This window comes from Syzygium oleosum, unplaced genomic scaffold, assembly GCF_021117445.2.
Source record: "Syzygium oleosum isolate NSW1041296 unplaced genomic scaffold, Sole_v2.1 Sole_v2.04, whole genome shotgun sequence".
NCBI lineage: Eukaryota > Viridiplantae > Streptophyta > Magnoliopsida > Myrtales > Myrtaceae > Syzygium > Syzygium oleosum.
The window spans coordinates 11,940,813-11,955,767 of NW_026607488.1; the positions used below are offsets into that span (position 1 = coordinate 11,940,813).

Here is a 14,955-nt window from a genome sequence, read left to right on the forward strand (position 1 = left end):
GAGAAAAACTTCTCTGTTCATCATGGTATAAGAGTAAAGATCCTAGGGTTTTCTGCTATGATCAGACCACGATCCAAAGATTAGAAAAAGGAGGAACCAGACCTGATTAGAAACTATGGCAGAAACAATTGATTTAGTGGGGCACCAATAACAAGGCAATGGTCCTTCAACAATTGCCATCCTTGATGACTTAGAGACCCAAATGACATAAGTCTTGACCCAAAATCAAACTCAAACCCAGGCGTCAAACAATGATTCTTCCGCTGCACAGATTGGCATTAAGTTGGATGGCACCAACTTTGCCTTATGGTCCCAAGTTGTTGAGATGTATGTCTCTGGCAAAGGCAAATTTGGATATATCAACAAGGACTTTCCACAGCCTCAACCAACATATCCAACCTTTTAGAAATGGAGAACTAAAATGGCAATTGTGAAATGATGGTTGATTAATTCCACGGACCTGGCCCTGCTAAGCAATTTTATTCGTTTTCCAACCAAAAAAATGGTATGCAATTCAATTGCTACAACTATTTTTTTTATGGAACGACACCTGTCAAGTGTATGATTTGAAAAGACGTGTGACTAGAATGAGACAAGCCGAAGGGCCCACTGAAACATATTATAATAGTCTTCAAGGTTTATGGAGAGAAATTGATTTCTGTCGCCCTAACCCGATGGAATGTCCTACTAATATAGAGAGGTATAACTCGGCTCTACAGGAAGATGGAGTCTATATTTTTCTTGATGGGTTAGATGATCGTCTTGATAAAATACGGGCTGATGTGCTTCAGATTCGACCATTCCCTATGATTGTACAAGCTTATGCTCATGTCCGAAAGGAGGATGTAAGACAAGCAATTATAATGTTGGGCACGGAACTTACACATACCGCTGCCATGGCCTCTAAAGGAGTCAAGACGGAACCTCAACGACTACCGATGCTCCAAATGTTCAAAACCGATTCTTCCCCTTCAGGAGGTGGAAAGATAAATACAACCTTAGAGGCCAAGGCACAGTCGAAAGGAGGCTGTACACACTGTGGGAACATGAAGCATACTCGTGAAGCTTGCTTTAAGTTACATGGGTACCCAGAATGTTGGAAAGAACTCAAGGCACGGAAAGATGATAATAACGGGTTGGGACGAGCTTCTTTGGTAAATGCAAAACCTCACTTATCTTTAATTCCACAAGTGGAACCGTCAAGTGATTCAACTACTCTCAGTGATCAAGGTAATCATGACTATGCATTGCCTAGTTCCAATCAGGATAATTACATTGGTTGGATTGTTGACTTGGGGGCAATTGACCACATGACTTTCAGCTCAAATGAATTTGTCAAGATTACTGAACCAAGACGAAGTAGTATCGCCAATGCTAAAGGGGTCGTATAGCTTATTACAGGAGTTGAGACTGTTGCTCTCTCACCCTCTTTCTCCTTATCTAATACTTTGATGGTTCTATCTCTCTCAAATAAATTGATATTTGTAGGCCAAGCCACTGAACAGCTAAATTGTGTTGCTCTAATTTATCCTACTTTTTGTCTTTTTCACGATAATCTTACAAAGGAGATCATTGGACATGGTACTAAAAGAGGGGGGTTATACTACATGGATGATTTTAGTCTTGGTAAAGCAAACAACATGCAATACTCAACTAGTATCAAGGAGAGCCAGATTTGGCTATGGCGTCGTCGTTTAGGACATTCGTCATTCAGTTATATGAAGCACTTATTTCCTGATTTATTTTCCAACTTACAGAATTTGGCTTTTAAATGTGAAACTTGCATTATGGCTAAAAGTCATCATGTACCTTGCCCAATAAGCTTGCATAAAAGTGACATTCCCTTTGTGTTAATTCATTTTGATATTTAGGGACCTTCTCCAATTACTACTATTTCCGGAATTCGTTGGTTTGAGACATTTGCTGACGATTGTACTCGAATGACTTAGTTATACTTGCTGAAACACAAAGATGAAGTTGGGCGTGTTCCGAACTTTTCATGTTATGATTTAGACTCGGTTTTTAGCTAAAACTCGAATTCTTCGTTCTAACAACGGTGGAGAGTATGTTAATAAGAAATTTCAAAATTACTTCAAGAATCATGGTCTTATTCATGAAACCTCCTACACTCAAACACCTCAACAGAATGGAGTTGCCGAACGGAAAAATAGATATAACTTAAAAATTGCTTGTACATTATTGATTGGTGCACATGTACCGAATAGATACTTGGATGATGTTGTGGTCACAGCAGTACATCTATTGAAACGTATGCCTTCAAAGGTGTTGAATTTCAAGACTCCATTACAAGTCCTTTCCAACCATGTTTCTCTGCCCTCTGTTTTGTTGATTCCTCCTCAAGTTTTCGGATGTGTTGGTTTTGTTCATCTCCAAAAAAATCAACATACTAAGCTTGACCCTTGCGTAATTCATCGTATTTTTTTGGGCTATGGCACATAGAAAGAGAGATATCGATGTTACAATCCTGTTACCAAGCGTACCTATGTCACCATGGAAGTAACCTTCATGGAATCAGAAAGTTTTTTTCTTGTCACCAGCATCCAATTCTTCATTTCAGGGGGAGATACTAGTTGAAAGGAAGAATTGGTGGGATTGTGTTGTATCCGAAGACACTCTACTACAAATCGAAACTGGACAACCTGGCAGTCTAGTGAGTGAAAAAAGTAAAGCAGTGGTTACTGAGGAAAATAAAATTGACATTGTGCAGGACACTAAGCAGAAAGTTGGGGAAATAGTACGAATTAACAATGATTATACACAAATTGCTAAACCCTTCACTCTTCAGTACTCAACGACCTCTCTCCTAAGAATATTCCTGAGGTAAGCTCTCCTATTACACCTTCTTCTCTTGATGACTCAGATGCCTCTGTTAGGGCTCGTTTGGTTCAAGTTTGCAAACGAGTCTTGGGAGAATGCAAATACATTTAGGTTAAAGCCCCTTAAGGAAATGTAAATTGCGTTTGGTAAAATATCCATTGTGAAACTAATTTAGCCCAAGTAGTGTTTGGCAAATCTTTTTTTGCAAAGGGCTTTAGGATTTTTTTTATTGAAAAATCTTACCCTTCCCCGGAGCCAGCGAAGGGCTACAGCCGCCGGCGAGCCAGATCTGGCGCCGGCGGCCATTGCCCGAGGTCGAGCGACCCCCGATGAGGGTTGAGCAACCTCAGGCGGCCTTCACCGAGGTCATGCGATCTCGCCGGCCCTTCGCCGTCCCGAACTGGCATCGCCAGCTCTAGCCGGCTGCTCTCGTGCAAAGAAGATGAACAGTAACAACGAGGGGCAAAATCGGAATAATGAAGAATTAGTAAGGGTAGTTTGGGAAGAAAAAAATTGGTTTCAACATTTGGCAAATGCTGAAAGCCTAAAGCTGATCCGGATCAGCTTTGAGCTTTGAGCGTTGAGCCCATTAGGAATGCTTGCCAAACGCCATAGCATTTCCCCAAGGGGCTTTTAGTCTCAAAAGCCCCTTGAAAATGCTAACCCAAACGGGGCTTTAGTTATCACTTACCTTTTAGGCATAATCGTGGAAGACATAGGAGGATGATGAAGCGGAGAAGAAGGCAAAATGAGAGGGAAGAATCAATTTGTCCTTTTCTTGCTCTTTTTTTTTAAGTTCATTTTCTCAGTTTTCTTTTGGGATAATGACATAAATAGTCCCTAAACTTTTGTTCAATATACAATGTAGTCCATAAACTTTTAATCTATTCAATATAGTCCCTAAATTTTAACCTAATATTCAACGTGGTTCCTGAACTTTTAATTTGTTAAATGTGATCCTTGAACTTTTGATACATGTTCAATTGAGTCCCTAAACTATATGAAAATGTTCAATAAAGTCTCTAAACATGAATTAATGGAAAGACTACATTCAATATTTTTGTATAGTTCAGGGACTAAATTTAATAAGTATCAAAAGTTCAAAGATGACATTAAACAAATTAAAAATTCAAGGACCACATTGCACATTGGGTTAAAGTTCATGGACCACATTAAATAAATTAACAGTTCAAAGATCAAATTACCTATTGGGCCAAAGTTGAAGGACTACTTGTGTCATTTTCTCAGTTTTCTTTTTTTGGCTTAGAAATGAAATTGAATGAGCAATTTGGTCCGTCCGAAACAGATGGGGATTTGTGATTTGTGAGAGTAGATTGGTAAATTGTGGGGTTTATGGACAAATGAAAACACATTTCGATGTCTAATATAAAACACTTCGAACGCATTTCTTATCATAAAAGGTAGAAATAAAGCTCGTGCGACATATGAGTTTGAGAATTTTTAGTTTGGTAATGTGAAATTTCGGTTACGGTTTTCGATGTTCTGTGTAGAATATTTGTCTAGCCAATCAAAATACGCAGGAGGGTCGAAATATGAGTTCATATTTATAATTTGATATCCCAACGTAAAATTCATGTGACCGAACACAAGTCACGTGACTAGAGCAAGCATTTATCAAAGTAGGATATGAAAATGTCGACATGCGCGTGTTGTTTTGTTCTTCTAGACGGGGTGGTCCCATCTCCATGTTGTGTTAGGGACAGCTTTTGGAGACGTGCAATGTACCTTGTGTGAGTATTGGTCAATTAGCTTTTGGAGACATGCAATGTACCTTGTGTGAGTATTGGTCAATTAGGTTTTCGAGACGTGAACGTTGTTCTTTGGTCACGGCTCCGTTCGTTTCATGAAAAGTGTGATATTTTTTAAAATTATTTTTCAGTAAGTCATTTGTCTGGAAAATGACAATAATATCCAGTGTTTAGCTGAAATATGAAAATAAGCTAGAAAATATTTTTTGTTGTTTGGCATGGAAAATAGATTTTCGTGGGAAAAAATATCAAAAAAATCGAATTTTTAAAATTATTTTCTTAAATTTATTATTTCTTTTCTTTCTATCTTTTTCCGATCACCGGCCATGGCGACCGACAACTTGCGAAGTGGAGCCTTGGGCGAGGCTCCAGCTCATCGAATCTGGCAAGCTTACCGGAATCTAGCGAGCTCAAGACTCACCTGTGGCCATGACTGGCCAAGGAAGAAACAAGAAGAAAGAGAAAAAGGAAAAATAATTCAAAATTCTATTTTTGAATAAAAAAGTAATTTTTTTAAAATAATATTTTCATAAGAACGAACGTCTCATTAATCAAGGACCCGAGTCCAAGCGCCGAGAACTCACGCATAGCTTTCGCGGACCCGCTCCCAAGTGCTGGGGATTAGAGCTCGAGCGTCGGCGACCCGAGCCCAGCTTTTACGGATGCGGGCTCGGGGGGCTAGGGCATAAGGCACGGAATGATGAATAAATAAAATAAACAAATAAGAAACGACGAATGACACACCAAGCCCATCGGATCAGCCCATTCATTAAGTGCAGCCCATTAGTCCAGATCCACAAGCTCGGCCTGGTTTGGCCTCTCACTCCAGTCCAGCCCGAAGAGCTTAAGCCTCATCGACCCAGTGAATCAAAAACTCATGAAGTTTCTATCGCTCCGCATCGATCTTCTCCGGTGATGCTCCGGTTCCGGCGATGCTCCGGTTCCAGCGCTGCTGTTCCTCCTCCTCGGCCGCAACTTGAACCTCTTCCTCTGTTACGATTCCAGGTATGTTTTAGCCGCGATTTTGATTATACATCTGTTGTTTGCTCGTTCAGGCTTCGTTCATTGCCGTGACTCTCTCTCTCTCTCTCTATTACCACACACTACTCTCGGTTTCCACCATCACCAGCAACTCATCTCGTCTCTCGGCTGTATCAAGGAATCTCGCGCGCATGTTGTTTGCATTTATGTGTTGATTAGTTTAGCGAAGGGAGCAGGTTTAGGGTTTTTTTGTTTTGTTTTGTAGGTTTTGTCCTTTTCTTCAGTTATTACTTACAAACGCCTGGATGCACTTTTTAACAAAACGATTTTTTGTTAAATTTCATTTGAAGTCTTGCTTTCCATAAAACATCCAATAACTTCGATTTATCCTTTCTTTAATTGTTTATGTACCTTTCTCAATTAGATGGACTAAATTGGCAAACTTTTAGCACAAACAGGGGTAATTTTGCTTTTTGACGTATTTTATTTGTAATATTTTTTTTTTCAATAATCTATTTTAATTGAGGGTAAAATGTTCACGGTGTTTCCAATCTCATATTTCATATAGTAGAAAATTTTCTTTCAAAATCAGCAATAAATTAACAATACGATATATGCTTGGCCCTATGTGTTATGGTGAGAGAGAGAGAGAGAGAGAGAGAGAGAGAGAGAGAGAGAGAGAGAGAGAGAGAGAGAGAGAGAGAGAGAGAGAGAGAGAGAGAGAGAGAGAGAGAGAGAGAGAGAGAGAGAGATATATATATATATATATGGGCCGGGCTCCATCTCAAATTTCATGGGTTTTTGGTTCGCTGGGCCGGTGAGGTTGGTATTTTATTCATCATTTTTTATTTGTTATTTATTTATTTGTTTATTTGATTTTTATTTATTATAAAGTTTTTTGTTATTTTACTACTAATTTCTATTTCTACAAAGAAAAATGTATCTTGACATGTCGGCAAAAATTCATGTGTGAACGTACTTCCCATTAGTTAGGTGTAGAATGAAATCTCTTATCATCTTTCCAAAGAAAGTAGGGGCAATTTGATCTTCAAAGCAATGAAAATTAACTAAGAAATAACATTCCCTTAATTAAGATACAGGAGCAGAATTCTTTTCTTAATAAGATTATTGACCTATAATCACATAATGCACACTGCAACATCTCCACAAGCTGCACCTAACACAACATGGGATGCGGCCCCCCATCCAAAAGAACAAATCAAGTCGATAAGCTAGCTTCATTTTTATCTGGTTAGTACCGTAAGAAAATTCCAAATTATGCCAATTGTGATATAAATGTCCCAAACTTTTCTTTTGTCACTTAAACCCTTAAATGGTCCATTGTGACACAAATACCCCCGAGAAAATTGTGTCATAAAAAACTCTAACTTTATACCAGTGTGACAAATATACCTTTTATGGAATTGTAATAAATGATATATATATATCACACGTGTATAAATTTTCATGACATAAAAGAAGTTGGGGGTATTTGTGCCCAGGCAAATTTAGGGTTTTTGGCGACAAAAAAAATCAAAAGTATTTGTGTCACCGTGGGATTTTTTGTGGTATTTAGCCTTTCTGTTTTTATAGTAAGACACGAGTGCAAAGCGTTTAATATTAGCTCATGCAGATGTGCATGTCCGTCCGGCTGCTCTGGAGCAATGCTGGGTCGAGCTTCTCAATGTGGTTGGTGGTGAATACGAAGATCCTCTCACCCCCGAAGCACGACCACAGGCCATCGGGGAAGTTGAGCAGCTCCGAGAAGGTGATGGTGTTGTTGTTCCCATCCTCACCGCCGCACATGGCATCAGGCGCGCCGGGGTAGTTGTAGCTCTGAGGTGCGGCGGCTTGGGGCACCTTGGACCGGTTCGACAGATTGATCAAGCAGTCGATGTCCTTGATGACGATGAGGGGGAGGCGGCTACCGGAGGCCGAGACGAAGGAGCTGAGGTAGAGCTGGACGGCGTTGTAGAGCTCGTTGGTGTTGACGCTGTCGATCTCGGTGATGTCGTAGTAGCAGTAGGAGGAGAGAAGCAGCGGAGGGCCAGGGTCAGGAGCTCGAGGGCGGCGAACCGGAGCTCCGGCGGGCCACCGCCTGCAGGATGCCCAGGACGGAGTTGATGGTGCCAAGGAGAGCGGCCACGAATGCCAGAATGGAAGCCACTTCTGCAAGACTCGGAGACATTTCTTATTTCGTGGCTTTCTGCGTGATTCAAAAGTTTGAGATTTTTCTGGAGAGTGGGAGGGTGAGAAAGAGAAATGGGGATTTGGTTTTTTTTTTTTTTTTCTGGGACAAACGGGTCCTACTTCGATTTATAGGGGAAGGAGGGGTTCGTGGGAACCCGCCCTTTGAATTTTAGCGTTGGGCCCTCGCCCGCAAGTACCAAAACGCGTACCTGAACGTACTTTTGCCCTCACGGGGGGTCCGTGGGGATCCGTCTTTGAATTTTAGCTCGCAATTACCGATACGTTTTGGGTACACCTTTTACGAGGCCCGTGAATAAGGGTGTGTAACCGAATCGGATTTACACTGAAATCGGACCAGCCCACCCGGAAAACAGATCTAGGGATCGGTTCTCATTTGAGCCGGTTCCATTTTTTGGGAACCGGTTAGAACCGATCCGGTCTCCGGTTCCAAGTGAAAATCAATCCAGACTGGTTTTATATGGAGGTCAATTTGTAATTTTATATGGCCAGAATTTAAAATATACTATCATAAAAGGATAAGGGAGGTGATCATTATTTGCCGATAGTCTAACTCAAGGGCTTGTAATCATTATAAGAAGCAATTTCCCTTTTCACAAAATTTTTTGTTCAGTAACGAAAAAACTAAATATCCAACTGGAACTTATGTTGTTTTATCATGTCCATTAAATTATTGAGACTAAGATAATACTCTTTTGTATGAATACTTAAGATTGTTTGCATAGTCAAACTGATAACCTTTGATTTGAGTTATAAATTTTCCTATTTGCTACTTCGGAATAAATGAAACCAAAAAAAGGAAAACAAAAAAAAAGGGATTCTCAAGTAGATCCTGTAACCGGACCGAAAAAATAAAGTAGGTTCCAAAACAGGATCCTGAACAACACAGAGTAGGTTTTAAGTTCTAAAAATTAAGACCTAATTATAACAGGGTCGGTTTCGGATTTCAGGTCTGAAACCGATTACCCTTACCCGTGAGGGCAAATTATGTTTTGGTACACCTTTTACGAACCCCCCCCTTCCCCAACGGGGAGAGATCGGTCATACGGTCCACATGTGATACGCACTCACGTGCCGTTTGAAGCCATTCGCCACAAGGTAAATGGGCGTGAGATGTGAACATTTAAATCACGTCCCCCCAAAATCCTATTATGACCTCCCCTTTTTCCCCCCTTTAAAAGCCCAGGCCGGGCGCATCCCTCTTTAAAGGGTAATTAAATCTCCGAGAAAAATCCCGGTTACTTTCGAGCGAATCCAAGCATCTCGAGCATCTGGGGGGGACCGGTGGACATGAGATCACATGAGCATGCGCATGAGATGTGAGACGTGAGGCTCGATTTCTACTCTAGACGGCTTACAAAGTAGAGCCACAGGAATTATCGGACTGAACCAACGTGGTTGTGATTCGGCCGGGGTTCTCAGTCAGAGAGCCGACCCCATGTTGCATTGTTGCAGACCGAGGCAGTAACCCAATGAAACCGAGAAGAAAAATTTCAGGACTGAGAAAGGCGATCCGCCCAACGTAAGTGCAGTTGGAGTGAAAAATTTTGGGACCGAGAAGGGCGGCCCGTACTCAATGACCCGGGGTCGCATAATTGGACGGTAAATTCCTTCGATTCGGGTTTGCTGAATTAGGTGGGTCTTGAGAGCACCCGTCGCCAAAATCATCACTTAGGAAGGGGATGCAGGAGCGAAAGCAGTCGTTCATCACCATACGGGAGAGAAGGCAAAAAGCTAGGCCCGCCTTGTCCGTTATTGGATGCACGCGCACGTCACATGTGATCTCGCGTCCGCTGGTCGACCAAATGCTCGAGATTCTTGGATTCGCTCGAAATCAATCGATCTTCTTCTTCTTCGTTGATGATGGCGGCGCGACCCAGTCCCACACTGCTCACCATCTTCTTCTAACTGGGATTATCTGCCTTGGCGCACAGGCCATAAGGGCTTGTGTTTTTTTCTTCTTTAAAAAAAAAAAAAGAAAAAGCTTTCATCTTTTTTAGACAATCTGAAAAATGTCTGAGACAGATCTCAATTAATAAGCATAATAATAAAGTGCAGGAATAAATGGCGCCACAAAAATAAAGAACGGAATTTATGGAAAATATTTTTAAAAGAGAGAAAGAAAGAAAAAAAATGCGTGCACCTTGCTCGATCTTTTTGCTCGTGACTGTGAGCAGAACATAGGCAATACCTTCCGTCTGTGACCAAAGCAATGGTGAACAACGCTTGCAAGAATTAATTAAAAAAATTACTTTTCCTTAAGTTAAGATTTTCGACCCAAAATCACATTATGCACGTTTGCAACATCTCCAAAAAGCTGCGCGCCTAACACCGAACATAGTTTGACCAAAAACAGAAAAAAAAAAAAAAAACCACACATAGGATCATGTGCCCGGCCGGCCATCTCATAAAGAACAAACAAACGCACAACCCACGAAAGTGGATAAAGTCAACATGTCGTACGAAATTTATTTCTAATTTTTATAATTTTTGCTGAGTCATCCGAGCTTTAATTCCACAAAAAGACATCCGACCAAAAAAAAATTCCATAATAAGACACGAATTCGGAGCTTTTAAAAATTGAAATTTACCAATTTGCCCTCACATGTCACGAAGCAAAATCACCATTGTTCCCGACAGATAAAATTGCTGCTCCATTTTTCATTTCTAAGCCCCCAAAAAAAAAGGAGAGAGAAAAAAAAGAGAAAATAGGAGTGGAAAAGAAGATGAAAAAAAAGGGACAAATTGATTTGTTTCCCTCTTATTTTGCTTTCTTCTTCGCTTCATTATCCTCCCCCTTCTTGGAAGATTCGTCGTCACAGTCGCTCCCTTGGGGCTCTCCAGAACCAGAGCCCTCTTCTCTTGCTTCTCTTGCTCCTCCTCCTCCTCCTCCTCCACCACCACCCGGTTCAGCTCGCACTCCTCCCTCATCCCTCCTCCGTACTTCTCGTTCCTCTCCGCTCTCGCCTTCAACACCTCCAGCAGCTCCCCCACCGCTCTCTCCTTGTTCATCCGGTTCTTGATCAGGACCTCGCTTATGTCTGCCGGCGTCATCTTGGCCTTCTTGACCACCTCTCGGAGCTCCCTCGCCGCTGCCGCGGTCGCGCCGAGGTCCTCAACCTCGCACCCAGGTAGTTCCAGAGCAGGATTTTGAGCGCCGGGTACGAGCAGTAGCTCATGTAGATGTGCATGTCCATCCGGCCGCTCCGGAGCAATGCCGGGTCGAGCTTCTCGATGTGGTTGGTGGCGAACACGAAGATCCTCTCGCTCCCGCAGCACGACCTCAGGCCGTCGGTGAAGTTGAGCAGGCCCGAGGGTGTGATCGTGTTGTTGTTCCTGACTCTGCCGCCGCCGCGCGGGGTGTCAGGGCTGCCCAGGTCGTAGTAGCCCCGGGCCACGGAGGCGTGGGGTGCCTTCGACCTGTTCGACAGATTGACGGAGCAGTCAATGTCCTCGATGACGATGATGGACTTGGAGCTGGTCTTCATGAGGAGCTTCCGGAGCTCGGAGTTGGAGTGCACCTCGGTCAGCTTGAGGTCGTAGATGTCATAGCCGAGGAGATTGGCCATCGCGGCGATCATGCTCGATTTCCCTGTCCCGGGCGGGCCATAGAGCAGGTAGCCCCGCTTCCAGGCATGGCCCGTCCGCTGGTAGAAGGCCTGCCCGGCCGTAAAGTCGCGGAGGTCCTCCATGATGTCCCTCTTCCTCTCCGGAACCATGGCCAGCGTGTCGAAGGTGCTCGAATGCTTGAACGGCACCGATTCCCAAGGGTGGCCACGAGAATCGAGCGACCCGCCGTGCAAATTAGTATAAAGGAGGCGTTCTTGGTTCTTGTGGCGGATGTCGTTGGCATTGTCGATGATGTAGTCGAGGTAGGAGTCGAGGATGAGGCCCTTGTCGCGCTTCCTGATCTGGAGCCTGAAAGCCGCGCTTCTCGTCGGGGAGGGGCCGCTGCGAGAAGTTCTGGGACTGGTGCTGCGTCACCACGTGCTCCCACCGGATGGCAACACCGTCAAAGACGTCATTGATGCAGTCGTTGTTTGAGAGGCCGAAAGTGGTGGCGCTGGAACTGACGGCATGGGTGAGGGAGAGGCAGCTGCCGGAGGCGGAGACGAAGGAGCTGAGGTAGAGCTGGACCGGAGTTGTAGAGCTCGTTGGTGTTGGCGTCGTCGATCTCGGTGATGTCAACAGCCTGAGACGTCTGAGCTGGAGGTGGGCTAAGACGTGTTGGATGTGGGTTGAAAAGCGAGTTCAACCCAGACCTGCTTAAACCCATCTGTTTTAAGCCTTTTTCATTTTACAACTCGTTATGAATCACATTTCGCAATTGAAGTGGTCAGTTTATAATCCACTATAATTAATACGGGTTAAAATTAGGGGCGTCAAAAAAGCCCGAGTTGACCCGGTCCGATCCGACCCGAAATTTTAGGATATTTTAAGATCAGATCTTATTTTCTCTGGGTATGAATTTTAAATATGGGTATTCATTAGGATCGGGCCGGGCCGGCACCAAATATAACCCTTCTTTTCTCCCCCTTGCTCTCGTCTCTCTCTGGCGGCCGTGAATCTCTTCTCTCTCCCCCCCTTCGCTCTCTCTGTTACATCTCTGTTATTTGCCACGAAGCCGCCGCTCCGAATCCCGTCCTCCTCCGAAGCCGAAGATGGGAGGTCCGTACTCCGGCGGCGTCTCCGGTCGCCGGGACCGTTCCCATGGCGAGAACGGCCGCCACACCCCCGAATCGGACCGCTCCGCCGAGCGCCGCCGCAGCCCCTCCTACGACTCCTACGACCGCCGCGAGCCCGATCGCCGCTGCCGCAGCCCCAGCCCCTCGTACGATTGCTACGACGACCGCCGCGACAGCTCGCGCCAGCGGCCCCGGCGACGGGTCTCGCCCCGCGACCCGGACTCCAGAGGAGCCCTAGGGCCGACAGCGGATCAGGAGGAGGAGGACCTGAAGATGGCGCGGGGAGAGACGGGGGATTCGGTGTGGATGATTGGTGTTTTGGGTGTTCTGTGTTTGTGGGGTTGTGTGGGAGCAGATAACGGAGAGGCTTCGCGACCCGAGGGGCCTTCGCAGAGGGAGATTTCCTGGTGCCGGCCCTCGTAACGTGGCCGCCAATGGAGCTCGGCAACGTGGTTTCGTTCGCCCTGTAAGACGAATTAGAATATCTTTCATCTGCCCTTTTCGGCTTCGGTTTGTGTTTTTGAGCTTGTGGTTTTGGATTGTTACTTGGGTTGCTGAGATTCTGGCTCTGGGTTTTGGTCTTCAGGCCGATAGGACTGAGAACGAAGATCAGCCTCCTGCCAAGCGCCGCCTCTTGTCTGCTGTCGTCAAGGTTCGTGTTTTTCTCCTTTTTTTTGGGTTCGGTCATCAAATTATCAAGGAAAGAGAAGAGGGTGTTTAACAGTTTTTTTGCTTTAAGTGGATGTACTTGCTGGTTAGGTGAGAGAGATGGTGTTGTGTAGTCAATTTGCTTGCTTTGCGTGAATCTTAGTTTGTATTATTGCCCGTTTCCTGATAAGCAAATGTATGCGCTTGCTTGAAATTGAAGGTGGAAGACGGAGAGATAATAGAGGATGCTGAAGCAGCAAAGGATGTGAAGACGAGGGATTCGTTGGTGGAGGGAGACGTCGTTGCAAATCAAATTGATGGGCGAACTGGGAGGGGACTGTCGAGCGAAGAAGCGCATCAGTTGTGACCCTAAACCCGACCCGGACGGACCGACCCGACCCGATCATATTCTTGGAATATATGCTGAACAGGGTCTCGGGTTGGGTCGGGTCGGATATCATGAAGCCCGACCCGACCCGACCCATTGACACCCCTAGTTAAAATATGAATTTGCGATCCGTTTTGATGACTTTACCCTGCCATAGTATGAAGAATCGCTGGAACATTCCTGCGCACACGTCCCTATCATAACCAAATAACCAATTTCTACTCTTCTCGATGCAGATGCACCCTGTTGCAAGCAATGGACCACGCGAGATCGTTTGCGTATATCCCTTCCTTAATCGGGATTTAATTGACGGGCGATATGAAGAATTATAATTTTGAGTGTGTTTATTTCGCGAAAAAACGTTATTGTCTTTAGAAAATATTTTTTGAAAAATGGTCGCTTGTTTCGTTCACGAAAATAAAGGAGCCAGAAATAAATTTTCACCGTTTGCGAAAACGTTCTTATGTAAATATGTTTTTTTGATTCGAGTGATAGGAGCGATTCTTCCGAGAACCTCTTCTTTTCTTATTTCTTTTTTTCCTTTATGCTCTCTCTTTTCGACTAATTAATTTTTCCAAATCAACCAGATTTCACCATTCGGAATAAAGGTGAGCGATTCCAAGTTCCGTACAGATTCTACCTAAAATTTGGAACCTATCCGTGAGAACAGGTTCCTCATTTTTTGGAACCTGAAAGCTAATCTATATACCTTGAAACTTAGAAGCTAACTTGTCACGGGTTTCAGGGTCGGTTCCAGGGTCTACTCTGATTTCACCCGTATTATTAATTGAACAATTACCGTGAATCATCACCTTTCATGACCACCACTTGCTGCTACAATTCAATTACTACAACTTATATTTAGACATGCGAATAATATGAAACATTAACAAAGTAAAAGTCTTAACCATAAAATGAAGGTTCAGACTAGTGGTTTCAGATTATACGCTCATCATCGGATGTCATGGAATACCGCAGGATCGCGCGAAAACATCGATCAAGAAAAACACAAAATTATTTAAAGTTTCAGGTTTCAGGTTCCACCTACCTAGAATCTAGGATCTATCCGTCGAAATAGATTCCTCAATTTTTAGAAATTAAAACCTACCCTGCATATCTTGAAATTCAAAATCAACAGATTTCTACCGATCTGATTCTCAGATTTCAGGACATGAAACCATATTCACCCCTAGCTCGAAGTCCTGCCTCCGCAGCAGTAGAGGGGAAGAGTTACATCACTCAGATCTGGAGAAAAAGATCCGAGTCATCGCAGTCATCGTATCATTGGGCACTTTGCTGAGTCCAATGATGGTGTCCCTTCTCTCTCTCAAATCTAAACATGTGGGGGGGTGGTGGTGTGCTGCTCTCTTTGAAGTCGGACCTGCATGCATGGCCTCTTCTCTCCATATATATACACTCCATGCACAACATTGATTGT

General features: G+C 43.9%; 1 long non-coding RNA gene and 1 pseudogene across 1 annotated transcript; one reads left to right on the forward strand and one right to left on the reverse strand.

Annotated features, from left to right (window-relative positions):
• Window positions 1-10,557: 10,557 nt before the first annotated feature.
• Window positions 10,558-12,072, reverse strand: LOC115679357 (AAA-ATPase At5g57480-like; annotated as a pseudogene).
• A 727-nt stretch (window positions 12,073-12,799) lies between these two features.
• On the forward strand, window positions 12,800-13,443 carry LOC115679344 (uncharacterized). The gene is made up of 3 exons (XR_004005495.2): window positions 12,800-12,947; window positions 13,068-13,133; window positions 13,350-13,443. It is a non-coding gene; the product is annotated as an uncharacterized LOC115679344 (long non-coding RNA).
• Window positions 13,444-14,955: the final 1,512 nt, after the last annotated feature.